This window comes from Sus scrofa, chromosome 9 (assembly GCF_000003025.6).
Source record: "Sus scrofa isolate TJ Tabasco breed Duroc chromosome 9, Sscrofa11.1, whole genome shotgun sequence".
Lineage (NCBI taxonomy): Eukaryota > Metazoa > Chordata > Mammalia > Artiodactyla > Suidae > Sus > Sus scrofa.
This window is the reverse complement of record NC_010451.4, coordinates 10,495,645-10,520,156: the sequence shown is the minus strand read 5'-3', so window position 1 is coordinate 10,520,156 and position 24,512 is coordinate 10,495,645. Positions and strand designations below refer to the sequence as shown.

The 24,512-nt window shown below is 56.8% G+C and overlaps 1 long non-coding RNA gene across 1 annotated transcript in view; it reads left to right on the top strand.

Annotated features, from left to right (window-relative positions):
- Positions 918-24,512, top strand: part of LOC102162516 — a 40,005-nt gene continuing 16,410 nt past the window's right edge. Inside the window, exons 1-2 of the long non-coding RNA XR_002335544.1 lie at positions 918-1,320; positions 2,737-2,859. This is a non-coding gene — a long non-coding RNA (uncharacterized LOC102162516). The remainder of the gene's footprint in view (positions 1,321-2,736; positions 2,860-24,512) is intronic.

Below are 24,512 nucleotides of genomic sequence, written 5' to 3'. Positions count from 1 at the left end.
GGCATGCAGACCAGAGGAAGGGAGGCTTCCTCCCGAGTGACTGAATCAGGGTGGGCTTTACAGAGGAGGTGGCATCTGAGCTCATCGCCATTACCACTTCAGGCTGACCTCTCTCCTTGATGGGCGGTGACAGTGAATAATAACGATGGCGGTGCTTTAATGTGCAAAGCATTTTTATACAAACCTCTTTGCTATTACAGAACTTTGTGGCTGCATGTTATGTCCATTTCAGACAAGAGACACATCAAAGCCCAGAGAGGTTAATCAATCACTCGTTTCTGGTTACCCAGCAGAAAACGATGATTTCAGGATTCCAGTCCATCCGAGTCTAGGTTCCCTGCCTCCCGGCCCCGTCCACTCTTGCTTTATCCTGCCCATCAACTGAGGGGAGCCTTCCTACTCCAAAATATCGCTCTACCAATGTTTCCCAGTGTGTGGTGTGTGACCTGCCTGCTTGCTTTTAAAAGCTTTCATTGGGTCCTGCCTTAGATCTGCCTAATCTCCAGGAGATGGGCCCTGGAATCCGCCTTGTAACAACTGTCCCTCTGATCCTAAGAGAAAACCCGCCCTCGACTCACAGCGGTGCCAAATGGCGAACGTGGGCAGAGCAGGGACCCTGGGGTCAGCACAGCCCCTCTCGGCTCTGTATCAGTTTCCTGCCAGTGAAGTGCGCGAGTCACGCGAGGTTCCGAGGGCAGAAGGGTCGGGGGCCGGCCTCCCTCCCCACTTTCATCCGGAAGCCGCTGCACGCTCTTGGCTTCCAGGTTGCGGTCGCTCCTGATCCGCTGCGGCTGGGGGCTCGGGGCCACTTTCCGCACGTGCCGGGCCCCCGCCTGGGGACCACAGGGGACCCGAGGGCGCGGCGCTTTCCACCCGCCAGGCAGCCGCGACCGCGCCTCCCTCTGCCCAGCCCTCCAGCAGCCCCTAAATATTCCCTGGGTGCCCAGGGGGCGGAAACGGACTTTGCAGCGCGCCGTCAGGCCCTGGCCCACCTTCCCGCGCAAATCGTGCGAGGAGATGCCTGGACCCGGGTCAGCGCCTCTCGGTCCCGCCGGCCCCGCGCAGCCTAAGGAGCGCATGCGCGCTCGGGGACTCTGCCCTTGCGCGGGGTGCCTGGGCTGCGGGAGGCAAACGCAGCGGGAAATCTGCGGAGGACACTGCCCTCGACCCAAGGGTCAGGGAAGGCTTCCTAGGGATATTTAAGCAGCGTTCTGGGAGAGGAAGCACATGTGGACAGATGGAACCGACGATGCAAAGGCCAAGAGGGCGACCATTGGGGGAAATTGCCAGCATGATGTGCCACTCAAGTATGAGTTCAAGGTGAAGTGTCACAAGACCCGGCGGGAGAGAGTGGCAAGGACCCACCCGGCAGGGCCTTCTAAAGCATGCAGGGCGGGCACTGTAAGGTTCCAAGCAGGACCTGTGATTCAGCCAGATAATTCTAGTTGAAGAAAGACCGCTCCGGCTTGGCGGGGGAGTGGAACAGAGGACTGCAGGACATGAGTGAGGAGTCTATAGATAGGTCAAGGTGCCTGGGCCAAGGTCGCCCCGTGGAGTGGAGAAAAGGGGATGGTCTGGAGAAGCTCTGGTCCTTCTGGGTAGCACTCTGTGATGGACTGGATGTGGGGGTCAGGAAGCAGGTAACAGGTGGATGGCTCAGCCTTTCCCAAGTAGGAAGCAAGGGGGATGAGGGTGCCTCTTCCCACAGGTGTCCCTCCTTCCCTCTCCATCCAGCTTGGCTCCAAGGCCTCATTCCGTGCCCCACCTCACCACCTCCAGGAAGCCTTCCATGCTCCCTTATGGATTTCAGAACCTCAAATCTTATGTTTGGGTATTTGCTGTTTTGCATTGTTCTAGACTTAGCGTGTGTGCATCGGCCTTCAGGGGAGCCCTGCCTGATAGTTGAGACAACACTAGAATCCTAGCAGGCCTGCTCTGTGACCCAGGACAGTCATTCATTCCCTCTGAGCCTCACCTCCGGCATCCTCGCAATGGCGAGAACATTCCTTCGCTTGAAGGCTTCTGTATGCCAGGCACGTGGCGCATGCGCAGTGAGGGAGCTTTGTCCCACTAGCATTGCTCAGCCCGGAAACTGAACAGAGGCCTCTAGAATGTCTCCTGAAACTTGTTCTCTGGGCTGTGGATGGAAGTGAGAGAGTGGGGTAGCAGAAGGATTTTAAGGCTGGGGTTGGGAAGCATGAGGCCCTGCTCTGGACTTTCCCTGTGACTTCAGGCAAGTCAGGGCCCCTTTGCCCACCTTGGAGGACAGGTGGTGGGCAGGATGGCTCCTGCGGTCCCCAGGCTGCCTCCATCATCCAGTTTCCAGTGGAGTTCCACAGCTCCCCGAAAGCACTGCTCATTCCCAGGCTCCCGTGACCCCTCCCTCCAGCTGGTGAGTCTGGCTTCCCGCTAGGACCATTCTAATGGTGTGAGAACATTCTACAGACTTCCAGAGACCAGACCTGGGGCCCATCCTCCAGCAAGGCTTGGGGCTAGTGGGTTTGGGCCTGGGTTTCCTTGGGAGGCAGAGGCATCTGGCACATAAGCTCAGAGCTGCAGTTTCTAGAGGACAAACTGGCAAGGGCCTGGCTCGGAGCAGCTGCAGCAAGGGTCCGGACCTGGGAGGTGGGCTTCTTGGGAAGAGCAAGAGGAAACGTGTGAGCAGAGCCATGGGGGTTAGGAGACCTCAGCTGAAGGAGCCGAAATAGTGATTATCACACCCTTTTCTTTTGCCAGATGAAAATTCAGCGAGCCACCCATGGTCATGCAGCAGGCTATTGGCAGGGCGTTTGGGCTGCCAGGAGGGCAGGAACACAGTGCTTCTGTGGTCACCATAGGTGACCTGAGTCATTGCGTCAGGTAAGTCATGGGGAAGCATCTAGTCCAGTAGATGCTTAATCACTGCTACTTCTTTGAACACCAGACCCTAAGCTGAGAAGCCACGGGTCGCCCACAGTCTCTTTCCTCAAGGAGCTTAGAGCCTGGGAAGAGCAAGAGATGGACACAGAAACATTCTCGGCCTCAGTAGGGGTAAGAGGCAGCCCAGGGACTGGTGGGGTACCCAGAAGAAGATGGGCTTGAACTCCTGCTGTCGGGCAGTCTTGGTGCTTGGTGGTGAACTTGGCGTGAAAGGTATTTTAAGGAAGGCTTCACTCAGGAGGTGACATTTGCACTGGTCTTTGGTAGCTCTGCAGGAGTTTTCTGGGTTTTTTTTGTTTGTTTGTTTTTTGTTGTTTGCCTTTTAGGGCCGCACCCAAGGCATATGGAGGTTCCCAGGTTAGGGGTCCAACCGGAGCTACAGCTGCCAGCCTACGCTACAGCCACAGCAAACGCAGGATCCGAGCCATGTTTGCGACCTAAACCATAGCTCACAGCAAAGCCAGATAAAGATCCTTGACCCGTGGAGCGAGGCCAGGGATCGAACCCGCAACCTCTTGGTTACTAGTCTGATTCGTTTCCACTGCGCCATGAGGGGAACGTCTCTGCAGGAATTTTCTAAGCCGAGAGGTCAGAGACGGGTATTTTAAGAAAAGGCGGAACATATGTAAGGCCTTGGGGACAGGGAAAAGATGAAGTGTTTCGGGGGCTGGTAAGTATTTTGCTGTGTAGGAATGGAAAGGGCCTTGAGTTAGGCTGAAGGTGCGTGGAACCCGGGGGCAATAGGGAGCCATGAAATGTTTCTGAGCAGAGAGCGATGTGATCAGAACCCGTTAGAGAAGGGAACTTTGTGTCTTCGGGAAGCCTCCTGGAGAGGCCGGGGAGGGGAATCTGGGGCCTAGGGCCCGTAGGAACCCCTTGCTATGCTTCATTCCACTGGGACTTGTTTGGGTCAGAGCCAGACTCCTGGGACTGGCGGCCTCTTCCCAGGGGGACAGTAGGTGGCGCTGCATCCATGTGCATCTGGCCTCATGGGCGGGGCTACCTGCCCCTCACCTAGGTTGGTGAGACCTCTGGTCCTGTTTGGCCGGTCCTAGGGCCCTGTCTGTGCTGGTGAGGCTCCGAGAAAGGCTGAGTTGGGGGTGGGGGTGCGGCCGGCCTTGCTCCCCCTCCCGCAGAAGCAGAGAAGGGCCCTTGCCTTGTCTCGCACAGGACGTGTGAGCAAAGAGTGCCTCCTGAGCTCTTCTGGGCCGTTTCACAAGGGTGGGGGGTCACTGAGGCCCAGAGAGGGCGGGGCTGGCTTGAGTCCCCAGTGGGTTAGTGGCTTGGGGGTCTTCCTGGATGCCACTGCGGAAGTAGTCCTGTCCTTCCTCCTCCATGTCCCTCATTGGTTCGCCTTGCCTTGCCCCCCCACCCCGCCTCTTTGACACTCAGTCCTCCGCCATCTACTGGCCTGGGCGGTTGTCCTGTCTTTTCCCAGGTCCCTGCACAGGGGCCTCTTCCGTGTCTGCCTGTGCCTCTCCCACCCCACCCAGCCCCACTGTCCAAGGATTTTTCTCACACGCTGATCCAACCTCCACCCTCCCTGCTGAAGCCCTTCGCTGCCCCACCAGCTCTGGGGGCCCCTTAGCCTGGCAGTCAGGCCCTGGAAACCAGGCCCACATCCCTCTGATGGGCCTCAGCCATGCAGATCTGCGCTGGGTCCCCTGTGCTGGCCCTCCCTTCCTGCCCTACTGTCACACCCCCACGCATCCTCCACGACTCGGCGGGGCCTCTGAGATGTGGGTGTTTAGGTATCCTCCCGGGCTCCCAAGGCTGTGACTGGTGCTCCTGGGCCCATCTCCTCGGCTGGGTGACGGGCGAGCCTCTGGGCAGGGAGCTCAGGGCAGCCTTTCTGAGGGACCAACTGAACCACAGTCTGGGAGGTGCGTTACCAGGTCCGTGGCTGCCACTGTGAACCAGCGTCATGCTAGGCGCTTTTGCACACTCCCAGCCTCTCTGTCCCAACCTGGACAGGTCCGAGACTGCACTTGTTATCCAGGTTTTGCAGAACAGGAAGCGGAAGTGCCAAAGGTCGCACAGGGGGTAAGCAAGTGGAACCTGGCTCTGCAGGCTGCAGGAAGGGCAAGGTCTCAGGCCACAGCTGGACAGGACCCAGCCGTCTGAGGAAGGCTCGTGTGGGGCTGGCAGGTGGCCACACAGGGTGCCTGGGGCAGATGGGTCCTCCAAAGCGAACTCCTGCCCTCTCTGAGTGCTTGGGGAGCCCCCCCCCAACTTTCTAAGTCAGGCAAGGACCTGGGGCCTGGGTATCAGGCGTGTTCACGTGGCGGCTGTGAGGCAGAGGCCAGCGGCTGGAGGCCAGGGAAGAGGCTGACCTGCTGAGCCAGGGAGGGGCCAGGCCCAGCTGGGCAGGCCGCTCAGGGTCTGAGATGAGGCCGGGCTCAAATACCAGGACTTTCCAAGGAGCCCTGTGGTGAGCAGGCCGGATGCTGGGAAGCCAGAGGTAAGGCTGCCCACAGAAAATAGGCGGGCGGGCCGGGCGGACGTTGTGACCAGCTGCAAATATTTGCTATAGAGAATCCCAGGGCCGGGGGTGGGCAAAAGGAGGGGCCCACAGAGTGTCTCAAGCTTCGGGGTCACAGCCTCAGTGACGGGAGTGTCCTCAGCTTTTGCTGTGTGGCTGTGGCCTGGTCTAGGCACCAGTGAGGAAAATTCACGCCCAGTCCCCCACAGGGCCTGGTGACTGCTGCCCAGTCTTGAAGCTACACGCCGAAGTCAGAGACAGGAGGCCTCGGCCTCTAAGCCTGGGCCCCACATTGTCTGAAGGAGAAACTGAGTCGCCGAGCAGGACTGCGCCCGCCCCGTCCTACAAACAGCCAGGCCCAGAGCCCAGGCTTCCTGATTCCCAGTCTTGCTTTGGTGATGACTCAAAGCACGTCCCCTCCTGTTCTAAGCTGTGCGCTCACATTCTTTGGGGGCACTTTCTGGGGGTCGTTTGATGCAGCCCTTGTGGCTGGATTTCATCCTTCCCCTCTAGGAGGGGTGTTCAGAACGCCTTCCTGGGCTAAATCTGCTCCAGACAATGCCCGGGAACCTCCTCCCATCCACCCGGCTCCCTCTAGCCGCAGCCGTGCTGCGGGGGGCTGTGTTTGGGGCCCCGCATCACGAGGAGTTGCTGGTGAGGAAGGTGGGTCTCTGGCTACCGGCCCTGCCCAGCTCAGCCTGACGCATGCGCGCCCGATGGCATCTCTCGGTGGGTGAGGTCATCCACTCTCTGGGAGGCTTTGCTCCCCAGACCTCCTGTGGGGACCTGGTCAGGTCTTTTCCTGGCCTCAGCCAAGGGGCCCAGCCATCTCTAGAAGGCACTTTTTCCTCGGGGTCCCCGATCTCCGGGCGGGGCGCCTCTTCCAGTGACCCCTTCTGGATGGCAGGGTTTCCAGCCAGTGCTCCCCAGTGTTGCTGCAGGGAGACATCCCTGCTGGTTTCCCGGTGGGAAAGGTCAGATCAGCTCCTGGGGGACATGAGAGGGAGAGCATCATCCCAGCCCAAGTGGGGGAATCGGGCGAGTCTTAACGTGCCCCGGAGCCTCTGCTCCTGGCCTCCTGGCTCTTCCTCCTGGTGTCCCCTGCAGCATCCCTGAAATGCCCTCTCCCTTCCCAGGGAAGGCGCACTGGGGGTGCTCGCCCTGCCAGTCTCAGAGAGAAGGGACAGGCATTGACTGAGCTCCCACTGCTGCTTGGTATACATGGCTTCTCTGCCGGTCCTCATAGCCACTCTATGTGGTGTGGGTGTCACCAACCCTGATGGCCCACTGAGACCCCACATTGCCAAGCCGCTAAGTCCGGGAGCCAGGATTTGAAGATGTAAGTCTTTCTGAATCCTTACAGATTCAGAAGCTGTCCCCATTCGTGCGTCGGGAAAGACCAGTATTGCTTTGTCTTGAAATGATTGTAGCCGGTGAGAATGACCATGCATTTCAGCGGCGTGTTGTAGAGGAAGGGAGTGACTGGGCCAGTTCTCGGGGACGGGGGCTGGAGGAGAGGACCTGCCCTTACTGGTTGGTGTTCAGCCCTGGCTCAGGAGGAGTTGCCTCTTGGGGCCCTGAGGACAGAGACATCCTTGGCCCTTGCCACTGGCTGGGGTGTCCTTCCCCGTCCCCGCTCCAAGGGGTAGGCGAGACAAGTCTGAGGAGGGGTGGAGAACCAGGATTTGGGTGGGGGCTGACTTAATAGTGGGGTGTCCCTTGCGAGGGCTCCTGTGACTTGCCTTCCCGTGGGGCTCTCCTGCCTCTGTGCTCCCTGCCCGACTGGGAATCCAGCCCTGGGGCTCCTTGTCCCACAGACTCGACCTGCTCCACGAAGCCTCTGAGCACCCGAGCCTGGACTGGCCTTTGCGCTCTGCTCCCTTGTGAATTGTTGTCGCAGAAGTTCCATGTTGTCATTGACTAGTTATGTGGTTGTTTCCCCATCAGACCGGGAGTTCCCTGAGGGCAGGGCTTGTCTGATTCTTCTCTGAGTCTGCAGCTCCCATGACACGGGCAGGAAGGAAGGTTGTTGGCTGAGTGAATAATTGAATGAAGGAATGAATGGATGCAAGAAACAGGCAGCACACATATCCCCAGTTGACGAGCCTTGGGCTTCAGGTCTGTCGCCAGCCGCTGGGTGATGTTGGGCCAAGCCCTGTCGCCCTCTGGTTTCAAATCTTCCATCTGTCCACTGGGGGGATGGGGACCTTCCAGCTGCCGCGCAGAAACCAGGAGTCAGCATGAAGCTGCCCCCTCCCCACCCTTGTCCCCGCAGCCCCTCCCCTGAGCCCCAGCGAGGTAGGGTGGGGGAAGGACCTATCAAGTTACTTTAGTCCCATGCTGTCACCTTGGAAACGCTCCATCTCAGCTCTGATGGCTCTGCCCTGAGCAAGCCTGCTTGGCCAGCGGACCCACTGACCTCAGCCAGGGCTTGCTGGGGGCAGGTCCCGCCCTCTTCTCCCAGGGTTGGGGTCTGCAGTGCTCTGCAAGTGGCCGAGCCGGCACCCCTCCCCGCAGCCCAGGGGGCCAGCCTCTCAGGGGCGAATGTGGGACCCAAAGCGGCAGGGGCCAGACGGGCTCTGAGCATTGAGTGGCCCAGCTGGGAATCTGAAATCGTCTTTTTTTTTTCATTTAATTTTTTTTAATTTTAAAAATTTTATTGCAGTATAGTTGATTTACAATGTTGTGTTCCTTTCTGCAAGTGACTCAGACATGTATGTCCTTTTTCATGTTCTTTTCCTTTTTTTTTTGTTTTTTTGTTTTTTTGCCTCTTTTAGGGCTGCTCTGGCAACATGTGGAGGTTCCCAGGCTAGGGTCCAATCGGAGCTGTAGTCGCCAGCCTACGCCAGAGCCACAGCAACGCCAGATCTGAGCTGTGTCTGCGACCTACACCACAGCTCATGGCAACGCCGGATCCTTAACCCCCTGAGCAAGGCCAGGGATCAAACCGGCAACCTCATGGTTCCTAGTCGGGTTCGTTAACCACTGCGCCATGACGGGAACTCCCATGTTCTTTTCCATTATGATTTATCACAGGCTAGTGAATGGTGTTCCCTGTTTATCCGTCCTGTATATAATAGTTTGCCTCTGCTAATCCCAGTCTCCCACATCTTCCCTCCCCTGCCCTGTCCTTGGCAACCACGAGTCTGTTCTCTATATCTGTGAGTCTGTTTTTGTTTTTATTTCACGTGTCCAGTGATGCCATATGGTATTTTTCTCTTTCTGACTTACTTCGCTTAGTATGAGACTCTCTAGTCCAGCCTTGTGGCTGCAAATGGCATTGGTTCATCCTTTTTAATGACTGGGTAGTATTCCATTGTTTATATGTACCACATCTTCTTAATTCATTCACCTCTCGGATATTTAGGTTGTTTCCTTGTCTTGGTTATTGGAAATAGTGTTTCTAGTTGCCTCCTTAGCACAGTAGGCAGTGTGTCAGTCTCATAATCTGAAGGAAATAGTGTTTCTATAAATATAGGGGTGCATGCATCTTTTTAAATTAGAGTTTTGTCTGGATATATGCCCAGGAGGGGGATTGCTGGATCACATGGCAATTCTATTTTTAGTTTTTTGAGGAACCTCCCGTACTCTTCCACAGTGGCTGCACCAATTTGCATTCTCACCAACAGTGTAAGAGGGCTCCCTTTTCTCCACACCCTGTTCAGCGTTTATTATTTGTAGATTTTTTTAAAAATTAAGGCCACTGTGACTGGTTTGAAGTGGTACTTCATTGTAGTTCTGATTTGTATTTCTTTATAATTAATGAAGTGGAGCGTCTTTTCATGTGCCAATTGGCCATCTGAGTGTCTTTGGTGAAATGTCTATTTAGGTCTTCTGCCCATGTTTCGATTGGGTTTGTTTGTTTTTTGTTCTTTTTTTTTTTTTTCCTTTTTAGGGCCACACTTGTGGCCTATGGATGTTCCCAGGCTAGGGGGCGAATCGGAGCTGCAGCTGCGGACCTACCTCCCAACCGGAGCAACGTGGGATCCAAGCTGCATCTACGACCTATACCACAGCTCATGGCAACGCCGGCTCCTTAACCCACTGAATGAGACCAGGGATTGAACCCGCGTCCTTGTGGCTACTAGTTAGGCTCGTTACCGCTGAGCCACAATGGGAGCTTCCTGGGGTTTGTTTTTCTTGAATTGCATGAGCTGTTTGTATATCTTGGAAATGAAGCCCTTATTGGTCGCATCACCTGCAAACATTTTCTCCCAGAGTCTGTAGGTTCTTTTCATTTTGTTGCTGGTTTCCTCTGCTGTGCAAAAGCTTCCAAGTTTGATTAGGTCCCATTTGTTTAGGTTTGCTTTTATTTCAGTTGCTCGAGAGACTGACCTAAGAAACCACTGGTACCATTTAAGTCACACCAAGGTTTGACTTATGTTCTCTTCGAGGAGTTTTATGGTGTCTTGTATTTAAGTCTTTAAGCCATTTCCAGTTTATTTTTGTGCACGGCGTGAGGGTGTGTTCTCACTTCATTGATTTACACGCAGCTGTCCAACTCGCCCGGCACCCCTGGCTGAAGAGACTTGCAGTCAAGCCTTAAACTCCAAACTGGTTTACTTCAATCCCTAGTTTTTCCTGAAGGTGTGAATTTGGGCAAGTTCGCGGTTTCCCCTGGGCCTCATTTCTTTATCTCTTTCAGGAAGATAACTGTTGCCTGAAGGTGCCTGGAGAGATGGAGAGGCTGCTTCTAGAGAAAGTACTAGACCCGGAGCCAGGCCTGGCTCTGTCTCTCTGGACCTCAGCAACCTGTCTGTACAAATGAGGCCCTGACTCTGTCCTGTTCCTCCTCTCCCACCCCCAACCATCAGCCGCACAGAGAGGGTACTGGCTCCAGGAGTGTCCTGCGTACTGGCCACTTTTCAGGCCTGGGCTGGGCGGTGGGATTACAGCTGGAGAGATCCCAAGCTTCTCCAGGGAGAAGCACATCTGTCTCTTAGTCTATCCTGCCTTCCATCCATCCATCCATCTGTCCGTCCAGTTAGCAAACATTCACCCAGCAGGGGTCCCAGGACTAAACTACGCTGTGATTGCAGTGTAGACCCCACAGGGTCCCCGCCCTCCGAGACTCACAGTCCATCTCCCAGCTGCCCCCACATCTCTGTCCGCAGCCTGGACTTTCTTCCCAGGTCCAGATCCTTATGTTTCACAAGTGCCCGACCTTCACCCCGTGATGTCTCCAGGCTCCTCCGTGGGAACACCTGAGCGTCACTACCCCCACCTCTTTCTCCTCCAGCTTCCCCAGGTCCGCAAAGGACCCCTCAGCTCTCAGCATCTTTCCAGACTCCTCCCTCCCGCTCACTTGCCTCTGACTCCCAAACAAGCAAGCCATAAGCTCGGAGGATACTACCTCCAAGTAGATTTTTTTGCTTTTTCCGGTTTTCTCCGTCTCCGCCAACCCTACCCTCGCTGAACCCTCGTCACTCAGGTCTTAGTGGCATCATGACGGTGGCCTCTCACTCACCCTCCACGTGGCAGTGGGACATCTTTCCAAAATGCGCACCTGACCTTGCCTCTCTCTGCTGAAAACTTCCAGGCTCGCCTTGCCCGTAGGCTAAAGCCCTGATCTGTGGCTCCGGGTCTGGCTGTGCCCACCTTTCCAGCCTCATCTTGGGTCTCCTCGCTGCTCTTTATGCCCAGCCTTCTTTCGGCTCCGCAGGCTCCTGCCTCAGAGCCTTTGCCTGTGCTGTGGTCTTTGTCTGGAAGAACGCGGCGTTCTGCTCCCTCCGTCTGCACCTCGTGGCATCCACTGCTGGTCACGTCCCAGCCTCTGTCCGCTCTCAGTTTAAATACCGCCTTCCTGGAGTTCCCTTCGCGGCTCAGCGGGTAGCGAATCTGACTGGGATCCATGAGGGTGCGGGTTCAATCTCTGGCCTCGCTCAGTGGGTTAAGGATCCAGCGTTGCCATGACCTGTGGTGTAGGTGGCAGATGAGGCTCGGATCTGGCATTCGAACAGCTCCGATTGGACCCCTAGCCTGGGAACCTCCATCTGCCGTGGGTGTGGCCCTAAAAAGCAAAATAAATAAGAAAAAAAAAAAGAACAAACACAGCTTTCCTCCCGGGTCTAGTTGGTTGTCCCGTGTGCTCTCTGACTGCTTCCCTCCCTCCCTCCCTCCCCGGTCAGGACCATCCTTCTCCACTTCCTGCCTTCCTTCTCTCTGCCCGTCTTTATTGACGACCTAGTGTGTGCCAGGCATAGAAATACGGCGTGGATCAAGAACAGACAGGGTCCTTGCCGTCCTGGAGCTTGGAGTCTAGTAAGAGAGACATGAAGCAGGACACCCGGTTCGGAACGACAAACAGGGACGAGCATTTCTCGCGTCTCCCCCGGCACCTGTCGCGGGTTGGCTTCGAGGCCCTGAGCTGGAGACGGGCCTGTGGGGTGTTTGTCAGGACGGCCCTTGGAATGACCCGCCGTCAAGGGGCAGAGAGGAAGCGGGATCGGGTAGAAGAGACGGCGGCCGTGATGACACCGTCTCCCGAAGGCCTCGGCTGGGAACTGGGACAGGCTCAGAGTTGCCCCAGTCTGGGCTGGGGGGCTGGCCTTCCTGCCTGCGGGTTGATGGGTCCAGAAGGGGGCGGGGCATCCTCTGCAGCCGAGCTGTCCCCTGGTCCCCCAGGAAGGCTGACAGCTGACACGGCGCTCCCAGCACCTCATGCCCGAAGAGGGACCTGGCAGGCCCAGCCCCGCACACCTGAGGTCCATGTCGTCATTCATGTGCCCTGCGTGGGGAAACTGAGGCTCAGAGAGGTCTCGAGATTTGCCTCTGCGGCTGCCCTGTGGTTGCCTGGCTTCCCGGCTTCAGCTTGTCAATCCGCTTCCAGCCTTCCTTTCTGCTCTTGGCACCTGCCTTCCCCCTGGGGAGCTGTGAGGCGGCTGAGCACCAGCGGGGTACTTCGAGGAATTAAGTGACCCCATGCAGAGGTGGAGCTGATCCCTCTGCCAGGTGGCTCACTGGGTGCTTAGAGGGACATGGCCAAAGCCACCTCTGGGGGATACGAGAGGGAGAGGAAGCTCTCCAGCCCCCTGTTGGCATTTCACAGCCTTAGAACTGTCCTCATTCAGCCTTTGGCGCCGTCTGGGTCCCCACCCCATCAGAGGCACAGCCTGGGTGCCGGCTGAGAGCCAGCAGGTGATGTGTGCCGTGTGTTTTAGAGGAAAGATGGGTGAGGCAGAGCTGGGCCCTGCCATTCCCAGGATCATGGGTTAGACAGAATAAACAACGAAACAAAACAAAACACCCAGCTCCGCAGCCATCTGCAAGTATTGGTCGAGTGTTTCACCCATGCTCTGTGTACCCTGCAGCTAGTTCTCACAGCTCTGTGAGGAGGTACATGTGATGAGTGCATTTTGGTTTTGTTTTTATTTTTTAAACTTTTTTGGCCGTGCACGAGGCATGTGGCCGTTCCAAGGCCAGGGATTGAAGCTGCACCTTGGCAGTGACCATGTGGATCCTTAACCACTCGGTCACCAGGGAACACCTACTAGCTTTTAAATTTTTATTATCTTTCTTTTCCAGCTGCACCTGTGGCCCATGGAAGTTTCTGGGCCAGGGATCAAATCTGAGCCACAGCTGTGACCTATGCCACAGCTGTAGCAACGCCGGACTGGGAACCCATTGTGCCCGGCTGGGGATCAGACTGATGCTGCCACAGAGGCAACGGGGGCTACTTAACCCACTGTGCCACAGTGGGAACTCCCTATTAGCTCATTTTAAAGATGGAGAAGCTGAGGCTTGGAGAGCTGCGGAGACTTGCTCACTATTAATAAATGGTGGACAGGAGGAAGAGAATTCAGAATTCAGAAAGGAGGGTAGGAGTGGGAGCCCCCAAATACAACTCCCGCCTCATGTACTCTCTGGGTTAGGAAGCAAAGGTCCCTGGGTAGGAGCCTTTGGTCTACTTTTATTTGGGGGGGGGATTTGGTTGGACCTGCCAACTCTCATGCCTTCCTCTAAGTCAGTATTAAAACTAGGAGCAGAGCTAATAAATAAATTGCTTTTCTGGATGCCACGTTGTAGCTCAGGGCTAGTTCGGACCCAGGGCCTGGAGCACAGGTGGGCCCTAGGAAGAGCGGTTGGTATTTCACGATGGGTAAAGGAAGGAGCAGGCCAACCAGGAAATCCTCAGCCACCCCACCCCGTTCAGGGCCCATGTCCCTTGCCTCTGCCTGAGAGGGCCTTCGGCAGGGCCTGAGCCCCCATTCATGCATGGGTGTGCTGCTTCTGCCCTTAGATCAGGGCGTCCAGGGGCCCCCAAGGCCACGTCTCGCCTTCAGGTTGGGGCTCAACCCCGTGGATTCCATTCATGGTGCCTGATTGCTTAATGAGCTTGGCATCAGGGTATGAATAATTGCACCATAACGTATGTAAATGTAATCATAACAACAGCCCGCTGGGCAAGTCGCATTCTCTCAGCTCTCAGGTGCCCTTCTCCTGGGAGAACGCTTTCCTGGGAGCCGCAGCAGCCAGCTCCCTCCCGCTTTTCTGCAATTGTGATGTAGCCTGGCCTCAGCCCTCCCCCTCCCATCTGAGCCTCACAACCTCAATGGGCAAACATTTATGGAGGGTGTGCCGTGTGCCAGGCACAGCTCTCATCATTTTACAGATGGTAACTCATTTAACCCCCCCAACAGCCCCGGGAGATAAGCATTCTTCCATTTCACAGATGAGGAAGCTGAGTCTCAGGAGGGTAGCAAGCTGCTGCAGGGAGAAGCCAGGACATTTGGCAGGATGGGAAACGGAGGCCCAGAAGAGACAGACTTGCCCGACCTCTTGTCGTTATTCGGGGTTCACCCAGGTCTCCTGGGACCTCTGCAGCTGTCTTTGGGGTCTGAGAGGGCCCGAGTATCACCCCAATATGTGCCTGTGTAGCTGTGTGTGTGTGTGTGTGTGTGTGTGTGTGTGTGTACTGGAGGTGTGGAGCGGGGCCCCATTCTGGGAACGTCAGAGGAGGCAGCCAAAGCGAAGAGCTATTTTAAGGCCTCCCCTGCCGGCCCTGCTCCCCACACAGCCCCTCTGCTGAGCCAGGCTGCCGGGGCCCGGGGCCTGGGCCAAGCGTGGAGAGTTTTGTTCCGAGAGCAGAGGGACGTCTTGGCTCCAGAACATTCACACTCAATGAATTACTTCAACGCTAGATTAGACTTGCAGGCTTGGAGCAAAGTGATAATAGGGCCCAATTAAATTAATTTATACAGACTCTATGCTCTGGGCCCCTCCCTCGGTGGTGGGGCAGGCCTGACCCCCCGCACCTTGGCCCCCGGGCCCGGCCCACGCCAGGAGATCCGCAAGGCAGCAGGGGGATGGTGCGGGGGCTGCTGCTTCCGTGGTGGGAAAGCAGGGCTGGAGCTGCCGAGGGGGAGGCTGGGCTTGTTGCTTTGTTTTTGGTCTTAGTCTGATGTGCAGGCTGGGAGAAAATGACTCTCATTAGGCAAAGCTTCGGGAAGCGCATTCCTGGTTAGTGAAGGTGAGGCCTGGCAGGTGTGGCGAGGGCCAGATGCCCAAGGTCTGAGAGGGGGCCCTTGAAGAGGCCGCTCGGGGAGGCCCTCCCCCATGGCCAGGCCTCTGTCCCTTACTACCCCAGGCGAGGGGACGTGTGGCTCTTTGTGGTAAGTGGGTGGATGCAAGAGACACCTGGGCACCTGGCTGTGGGCTGGGCTCTGCCGGCCGCCTGCTGCGTGAAGGCTGCGTCTGAACCCCTCTGGGCTCCGGCTGAAGCCCGTCCCCTCCACAGGCTCACAGAGCCCTCGCGATCCAGTCCCTGGCCCTCATCCACCACCCCACCTGCCTCCCACCAGACGCTCTAGACGCCCTGAATCCACCTGCAGGTCTGGCTGCCGAGCTTTGCCAACCCCCACCCTTGCCCCTGGGCCTTGGCCCCTGTGGTCACCCTGTCCAGGATGTCCTGTCCCCACTTTCCCTAGAGAGCACCTGCTCCTCTCCCTACTCTGCACTTAACAGCCTGATACGGTCCTCTGTCTCACCAGGAGGTGGAGGGCGGGCAGATCCGATCACCTCCGTGGCTCCAGGGCCAGGACAGAGCCTGGCACAGAGGTGGCATCGAGGGAGGGTCGTTTGTAGCGCTAATGCTGGGACACTGTCGAGGTCCTAGCCCAGGCCCAGGGGGCCACTCAGCTGCATGGGCCACACTGGGTGAAGAACCAGGGGCTTCGTGCATGACTCGGCTCAGCCACTGGCCTCAGACTTGGTACCTCCCTCCCCGTTCAGGTTCCCAGTCTGCCAAATGTGGCACTTGCTGTCCTGCATCTGGTGCTCGGAGATTCTCGCAGCTTCGGCAGGCTGACGTGGGGGATACCTGAAGCCATCGGGGGTGGGGGGTGTCTTGTTGCCCCAAGTGGAGGCCAGGGCTGATGCCGTGAAGCTGGGGGTGGCAGAGGTGGGCCCTCGGGGCTGAGGCCCAGCCTACAGGCAGCAGGCGGGATTTCGCAGGAGCTGGGCCTCCTTGCCGGTGCTGGCCGGGCTCACTCCCCAGGTTTTTTATCAAGAGCTCAGTGCTCCCTGCCTGCGGCCACGTCTGCCAGGGACACTCCACCTTGGGGTCCGGGCTGCCGTCAGTAGGTCTGGCAGCTTCAGCCGGGCCTGTAGGGCCCTGAGCCCCAGAGAGCCCCCCAAAGAGTCTGGGGGTAAGGAGTCAACCTTCCTCTTCCCCCAACTGGCCCCCCTGTTTTTTGAATCCAGATAAAGGAGTTTGACTGTCACCTAAGGATGCGGGAGTCCCTGCAAGGCTGGAAATGGCCTGGTCGGGCGGGGGCCTGGGCGATGCACCTGTCTGGAGATGCTTGCACGTCGAGTCCCCGTGGGCAGGCTCCGCATCCTGCCCCGCCGCCCCCACGTGGATAAAATGCTTTATATCCCTCGGACTTTCCAACACGTTGTTGAGTCTGTGGGGCCAACCATGGAAAAACTCCCGCCCCACCCCACCCCCAACCCCCAAAGACTGGGTCTTTGGGGGGCTGTAAATTTACGGCGGAAGCTGAGGGCCAGGGCCTGCCTTTGAACCTCAGCCCCACGCTCTGCACCCACCGAGGGCCTCTCCTTGGCCAGGAAGATGAAAGGCATCCGTGGGGAGGCACGAGCCGGAGTAACTCCCCGGATCCCCGGCTCAGCCCAGAGGCAGGCCCTGCTCGCTGAGCTGTGGGACAGGCTGATATGGGGGAGACCTGGGGCCATCGGGCCCTCAGCCTCCTCAGGCCTCCCCGGCACCTTTCTCTGGTCAGAACATCCAGTGGGGTGCGGATCTAGAGCTTGGAATCCCAACCCTGCTTCCTCTGGGCCTCAGTTTCCTTTGCTGTAACAATCCGTAGCTCGTTAAGGTCATCTGTAAGCTTTATTACGGGTCTAATGTTCCATCGCCTTCCTTGTTCCTTTCTGAGCCCCTCTTGTGCCAGTGCTGGGATCCACAGAGATGCCAGGGGCCTGTTGGGGTGTCGGGGGCTCGGGGGGGTGCAGGGAGCGGGGCCGAGGGAGCCCAGAACAAGCTCACCCACCCTGCAGGCAGGAGGCAAGAAGACTTCACAGAGGGCAAGAATTCTGTGGAGGACTGGAAGTACAGATGCGTTTATGAATTGATTAGATAAACATGGAGTGCCTCCTGTATGTCATAAAACGTTCTAGATGGTGATGATGTGTGTGTGTATATAAAACAGTCATGAAGAAAGACATGCATAGTGCTGAGAATAGAAGTTTTCACACAGGGGAGCTCCCATTGTGGCTCAGCAGTAGTGAACCCAGCTAGCATCCATGAGGATACAGGTTCGATCCCTGGCCTCGCTCAGTGGGTTAAAGATCTGGCGTTGCCGGGAGCTGTGGAGTAGGTCGCAGATACATCTTGGATCCCAAGTAGCTATGGCCTTAAAAAGCAAATAAAAAAAAAAAAAAGAAAAGCAGTTTTCACACGGACGTGGTAGGGGCGCGTTCCTGGCAGAAGGAGCCCTAGGCCAAGGCAGTGACTCATGAAAGGACATCGTGGGTTTGGACAGTGACACAAAGTTCTGGGTGGCTGAATCAGGAAAGAGGTGACTGCTTTCTGGTGTAAAATGGCTCTGGAATCAGAGAGACCCAAGATCGGATCCCAGCTCCGCTCTTACTGGCTGTGGGGTTTAGAGGGTTGTTTGATTGGTCTGAGCCCTTGGGGATTGTAGGGACTGGGAGAGAATCCAGCATCTCGGGGCTGTGAGAATTAGATGGAAGAAGGTAGGTAAAGCAGCCCGCCTAGTGACCAGCAGAGGTTGGGGCATAAGTAACCAATGAGGGCACCGCCCATAAGCAGAGCTTTCTAGCAGCCAAAATCTTACTGTGGGAGCAGCTGCCGGGTGGGGGGCAAACGCCCTGTCACGGGAGGTGTGCCCTGGATTAGGGGTTAGCAGTCAGAGAGGCTATGGGGGGAGAGTTCGAACCAGAAAAACCTCTGTGGTCCTCTGGTTCTCAGGTCTGTAATTCCACCAGACACACGCGACCTTCTGTCCCCAACATCCTTCTAGAGGTTTTGGACTAGCACCCACTTTCCCGGAGTCTGCTTTTCTCCGGGCTGACCTGGCCCAGAAACCTCACCATTCTTTACGTGTGTTGGGTTCCAGAACTTGGAACCATCCCTGGTCACCTCCTCTGGTCACAAAGTTCCATTTGCACCTTGGTCGCCACTCTCGAGCAATCTCGTCCGTATGGAGCAGATTGAGAAATCACCTCCTTGGACCTGGGCGCAGTCTCTGTTGATATGACCGAAGAAGTCAATGGCTCTTTGGCTGCCTGCCTTTCACTCAGCTGCAGCAGGAAGACCCACCCTCTTTGGCGAGATGCTCTCAGACATCTCAAGATTTGTAGAAGCACAGTGCATTCCAGGGAAGCAATAAATCCTTGTGGGATGAATGAATGAAGGGTGCAACGTTGGGCTCAGGCCAGCCCCGAGGAGGGAAATCCAGAGAAGTACGGGGCACAGAAGGATCCTCGTGGCGGGGGATGTGTTGCACTTTTTCCTTGGGAGCTTAGAATGCTTCCTGTCGCCCCATTCATCATCACCCCACCCTGCTGGCTGCTGTTTTCAGAATACCCCTCTTTGGGGGATGGAACGGCAGGCTAATAGACTCATAGACTCACAGGTTGTCAGCGCTAGAGAGGGTCCAGTTCGGCCTTCTCATCATGCAGCTGGTGAAACCGAGGCCGGATAGAGGGAGGCTGGCAAGGTTTCCTGAAGTCACTCGGCGAGTCCCCGATGGAAGGCAATTCAGGCAGGCGGTGAGGACCATGTTGGATGATGTAAATGCAGGTGGCCCCTGACCTAGTGGGGGACAGCTGCCCCCCCCCGCCAGATCTCTAGGTTCACCCCATTCATCACCCAAGAGCTGTGCAGAAACTCACAAAATCTCTGGGCTCAGTGACTCGGGCCAATTCCCAGAGCCTGGACCCCACCAGAGGACCCCGGCAGGGGACCATGGGAGAGGACCCATCCTGCGGTGTGGGCCTAAGGCTGGTACAGGGCGGGGACCTTGAACTCAGGTTCTGGTCTGGCTTCTGCTCACGCTCTCTCTGTGACCCTGGGTGGGACCTACCCCTCTCTGGGCCTCAGTTTCCCCATCTGTGAAACGATGGCCCTAAACTGGACCCAGAGGCCTCCGAGCTCTCACTCGCTGTTTATCTGAATGCTTTAGCAACGGGGGAGCTGCACTTCCTGCCTTGGCACACAGCAAGCCCCCTATCTAATCCTGGGGTCCCAGGCCTGCCCTCCGGGGAGAAATTGCCGTGATTTAAGGTTCCAGATTTCCTGGACCATTAGTGTCATGATACTTTATATCTGGGCCTCGATGGCTTTTTAATTAAAAACGAAACCCTCCCAGTCCCTGCTTTTACATCTGTCTCCTGGAGCCTGCGGAGGCCCTGCTCTCCCTGATGCTTTGTGTAGCCCTGCCTTCTGCTCTTCTGTTTCCTGAATCCCCAGCTCCCCTTGTTTTCGGAAGAGCAGGACCTGGAATTCTCTGTGGACGCCTTCTTGGAGTGGGTGCTGAGGCCCCAAATCACACACCGCAGGCGCCCGGTGCCCCTTGTTTGAAGGCATCTGCGCAGGACAGGTAAAAAGAAACGATTTCAATCCAGTTCGGAGTCTGGTACTTGCGTCCAGCCCAAGCATGAGACCAAGCAAGGGCTGGAGGGACAGGCTCGGTGTGCAAGGACTGTCCGCCCCTCGTGCAGATCCTGGAGTTCGGGGGCGGAGGGCTGTGTGCCTGATTCTCACCTCACACATGGAAGGCTTGGGGCTGGAGGAGAGGAGAGGGGGCGGCAGGGTCAACCCAGCCCCGCTAAGGTTTGCGGGCAAAGAAACAAGATTCCTGGGGATGCTCTGGAATGGCATGGGGCACAAATCCTGTAGCAAGGACCAGTCTAAGGCCTCCCGCCTGCCAGGGACGGTGACCGGAGCCAAAGGTGTCTGCCTGGGAATTGAGGGGAGTGTGGGAAACGGCAGCTGGAAGAGGGGGCATCGCCCCTGCCAGATGTTTTCTTAGCCAGGAGGAGGGGAGGTTGTTGAAAATCCACAGGAGGCCTCAGAGAGAGAGGGCTGGGTTGGGGCATTGCCGCTGTGGCCTCCGGCCAGATTCCGGCCACCCCAGAGAGCCCTGCTGTCACCATTTTCTGTGGCTCCTCCCCCTCCCCTTCCACTCTGTCCCCCCTTCCAGGCCTGGCTCTGAGAGCAGTGGGTGACACAGAGCGGTGGAGGGAGGTGAGGAAATAGAAGAAACCCACCAACCCCCAACCCCAGCAGCCCGATCTGAGTTGGCGGGGGAAGGACCTTTGAATTGGGTGTGAGAGTGACCTGCTGAGGTCAGATTGGATGCCCCCGTTCATATCTGGAGATGAGGCTCTCGCTTTATCCCTCACCTGGAGCAGGGAGAGCCCACAGGGCCGGCTCGAGAGACAGTGTGAAAGTCATTTTTGGCGCTGGCACGCCGCAGCATCCAGCCTGTGCCGCATACATGCCAGTTAAACACACAGTATTTCATCGAATCTCACAGCCGTCCGTGGGGTCGATTTTATCATTCCCGAATTACAGATGAAAAAATGGAGGTTCCGAGAAATTCAATGACTTGCCCCGGGACCCTTGAGTCAGGACGGAATGGATTCCAGTGTCTGGACAGAACTTTCTAGTCGAGCATATTTTTTTTTTCCGCCTTTGGGCTCAACCCCTCGAAACTCTGATTCAGGTCAGGAGTGGGGCTGAGGACTCTGCCCTGTCACAGTCGCCTGGCAGGGGGATGCGGGTACAAGAAATGGTCCCTCACTCCTGTTCTGGGAAACACCCCCCTCGCCTTGACGCCTCTGCGGTGAGAATAACACGGCAGGTGACGGGCAGCTCCAGAAGGTCCAGGCCAGAGGTTGTCCCCTCCGCCCCACGTTCTCTGTGCTCCCCAGTCCCCACCCACGTCTTATGCGTGAGCACATAGCGTGGGCCAGGAATCGCCATCCTGGGGCTCTAGAGCCAGACCCCCCCAAGCACGGAATCCAGCTCTGCTCCCTCCTAGTTGTGTGACCTTTGGACAAGTTACTTCTCTCTGTGCCTCGGTGTCCTCCTCTGTAACCTGGGAGGATTTGGGACCCTACCGCATAAGGTGGTGGTGAGAATTAATTGCGTGGGGTCACGTCACTCGGTGATCGGCCACATGTGAAATGCACGGGGAGTGAGCACCCCGTAAAGGCTAGTTCTCGTTGTTACGAATATCCGTAGCAGTCGTAGCATGACCTGTGTGAGTGAGACACCTCGGGTCCTTCAGGGCTCGGGACCCGGAGGGCCATGGCAGGTCTATGCGGGCTGGTGGAGGAGGTCCCTGAAAACTAGGTTGGAGAATTTGAGGTGGGCTGCTGCTGGGTGTGGAGAGAGGACATTGGAGCCGAGACTTCTGTTGGCAGATCTTGGCACTCCAGGAGCCGGGAGCCCGCCGTCTGCAGTGGGGTAACCCAGAGAGAGGTGGCTGTGGGGCCGACAGGAAGTGCCCATCTGTTGGGTCAGTGGTTGGCGCCACCTTGCCTGGAGGGCAAAGCTCGGAGGCAGTCACAGCACCTGCTGGGCAGCTTTGTCTTGTTTGACCCCCACAACCACTGGAGGCAGAAAAAGCTGCTCTGTTCTTCTCACTGAAGGGATGAGAAAGCGGGAGCTGGCTTGCTGGTGCCTCGCCTGAGGCCGCAGGGCTAGTGGCAGAAGCAGGACCAAACCCGGGGCTTTAATCGCACCCCCACAGGACAGAATCCCTCCCGATTACACATCTCTGGATGCCCAGGGCTCAGCCTGGGTGTGGGGACAAGGCCCTCCCTCAGCTCACGCGGCGCACAGGTGAGCCGTCTTGCAGCACCTTCTCCGCGGGCCCCGGCCGGCTTGGAGCCATTCCCAGAGCCCATCAGGCCTCAGGAGCAGGAGGCTGGCGGGAGATTTATCCCGGGGGCCCAGTCCCAACAGCTCCCTTGGCTCGTCTTTTGGTTTTGGGGCCCAGTTGCTCCCTGGTGAGCTGTGGGTTTCCTGGGTCAGGCGATCCCACTTGGTGTCAGGGCTTGTGAGCTGTTGTCTGAAGTGACTTTCTGGGGCTGCTGTAGGCTCAGGACCCATCAAGCAGGCAGAGTCTGAGACCCTCAGAGCTTCCATGTCTCCGGCCTGGGGCCAAAGTGGGAGAAGGAGCAGCTTCAGAGGGCGGCAGGGCTGTTCCCCACGTTGGCACCTCCTTGGGGCACAGAGGCGGGGCGTCCAGGGCAGCCAGGCTCAGTCAGGGCAGGCGACTTCCAGGCATTTGGTCAGCCCTCGGGGTCCTGGGAGCTGGCGGGGGGGTGGGGTGCAATTCCTTTTTTAAAAACTTTTTTTCATTTTGTAAAAGAGTCTTATTTTCTCATTTTACCGAAGAGGAGACTGAGGCAAAGGGATTTCAGGAATGAAGTGGCTCCGGGGAAGACAGGGACCAGGACAGACCTGCTCAGGGGCCGCCGCCCGCCCCCCAACTATAATAGGGGTTCTTATATCTAAGAATTGGTATCCAAAGCTGAGTGTGTCCCCCCAACCCCTACCCACTCTATATAAATAGAATAAGGTAGACATGCTTTTAGGTTGCAAAGGGGGCAGGGGTGGGGATTAGGAATTGTTCTGGCCTCAGCCCCAAAGGGACAGACCTTGCATGAAGCCACAGGGGGAGCTGGTGGCAGGCTGACCTGGGCCCTTCAGACAAGGACGCTGCCTGGTCGGAGGCCTCCAGCTCTCTGTAGGCCCCACCGCCTCTGACCCTCAGCCGGGTCCCCTTTCAGCTGGATCTCCGGCCTCTGAGCACCTTCCTCATCCAGACAGGAAGCCGCTCTGGTCCCCAGCAGCTCTGGGAAAGGACTCTCAGACCCAGAGTCCCCCGGGTCCCCAGGAGGGAACCCTGGCTTGAGGGGTGCTGACCAAGGGCCCTTCACAGAGTGATGCTTCTAGGCCTGCCTTGACGGGGCGCTCACTCCTCCCAGGGCAGCATCTTCATGTGGGGCAGAAATTTCCAGCACTGCGGAGCACTTCCTATGTGCTCCGCAGGGCTGGGCCAGTTTTGAGGGACCTGAAAGTTACCCAATTTTATGAGCCCTCCTTAAAAAACAAAATACTCCCAAATACAAAATCAAGTACAAAAGTAAATAATCAGAATCCGAATCAGAAAAGAGATTACAATCATTTGCGAAATTTTAAAAGTAGGTGATACCACAAATACCACTATGTTCAGAAAAATAACGTGACCTTTTCCTTAAGTTTCAGGAATACCTTTAGGACACCTTTTTCTTATAAATTGGGACCACATACTCTTTCTTTGCCTCATAATAACTTTTGTAATATTTTCTGTAGAAGGAAACAGATCTGGAATTCCTATTGTGGCTCAGCGGAAATGAACCTGACTAGTATCCATGAGGTTGTGGGTTTGATCCCTGGCCCCACTCAGTGGGTTAAGGACCGGCGTTGCCACGAGCTGTGATGGAGGTCACAGACGTGGCTCGGGTCCCGAGTTGCTGTGGCTGTGGTGTAGGTTGGCAGCTACAGCTCTGATTCAGTGCCTAGCCTGGGAACTTCCACATGCTGCGGGTGAGACCCTAAAAAAAAGCAGAAAGAAAGAAAAGAAAGAAAGAAAAAGAAGGAGAAGGGAAGGGATCTATGGAGAGAGAAGCCAACGGTCCTTCAGTGGAAGACAGTTCTGAATTCAGAACTGAGTGACCCAGAGCCTGAGCTTATAGCTTCGTCCCCAGACAACATCTGTTGTCAAGAGATGGGTGGCTAGATGGATGGGTAGATGGAGAGATGGACGGACAGATGGATGGATGGATGGATTCCTGCCTCATCCTCTGATGCTTTGGTTACCCAGCTGTTTTTCCCGTTAGGCATAAACGACCCAAAGGAAAGCCCAAGTCTGAGGCTTCCCTGGTGCCAAGAGCTGAGCACGGGCCGGGCACAGAGCTTGGAAAAGGTCCAGGCTGGGGACAGAGAGATGAGCAGGGTCAAGTCCTTACCCTCAGGAGCTGAGCAATGATGTAGGGAGGGAGCTCCCTGGTAGCCTAGTGGTTAAGGATCCAGAATTGTCACTGCTATGGTGTAGGTTCAGTCCCTGGGCATGGATGACCCCCCCACCCCAAAAAAAAGCCAATATAGGGAAAGAAGCCACAGACTGGGCAAAAGTGACGTCAGGAGAGCCATGCCTACTGGGTCCCAGTGCCGGGTTCTGCTGGGGGGTGCAGCATGCAGGACGAGTCCAAGGCTTTCTTACCTCAGGCCGTGATGCAGCTGACAGGGGATCCTTGCATGGGACAGGGGGCTGGACAAGTTGACCCCTGGGGTCCCCAAGCCCTGGCAAACCCGCTCTTGTCCTTTCCTCTGTTCCGAGGCAGTGCCAGGCTTCCCTCTGGAGTTTTCCAAGGTGTCTGGGGAATGAGATGGCCACCCAGGTGGTCCATTCCAGGGTTCAAGAGCTGGAACGGGACGATGCCAGATTGCTCCAAGCCAGCTCCGTTCCGCTTGAGGCATTTTATGGGCTCGGCCTGGGTAAACACCAGCCCCATTAATGCGCCCAGGGGTTCCACCTCTGCTGCTGTCAGTCTCACCTCCCAGAGCCGC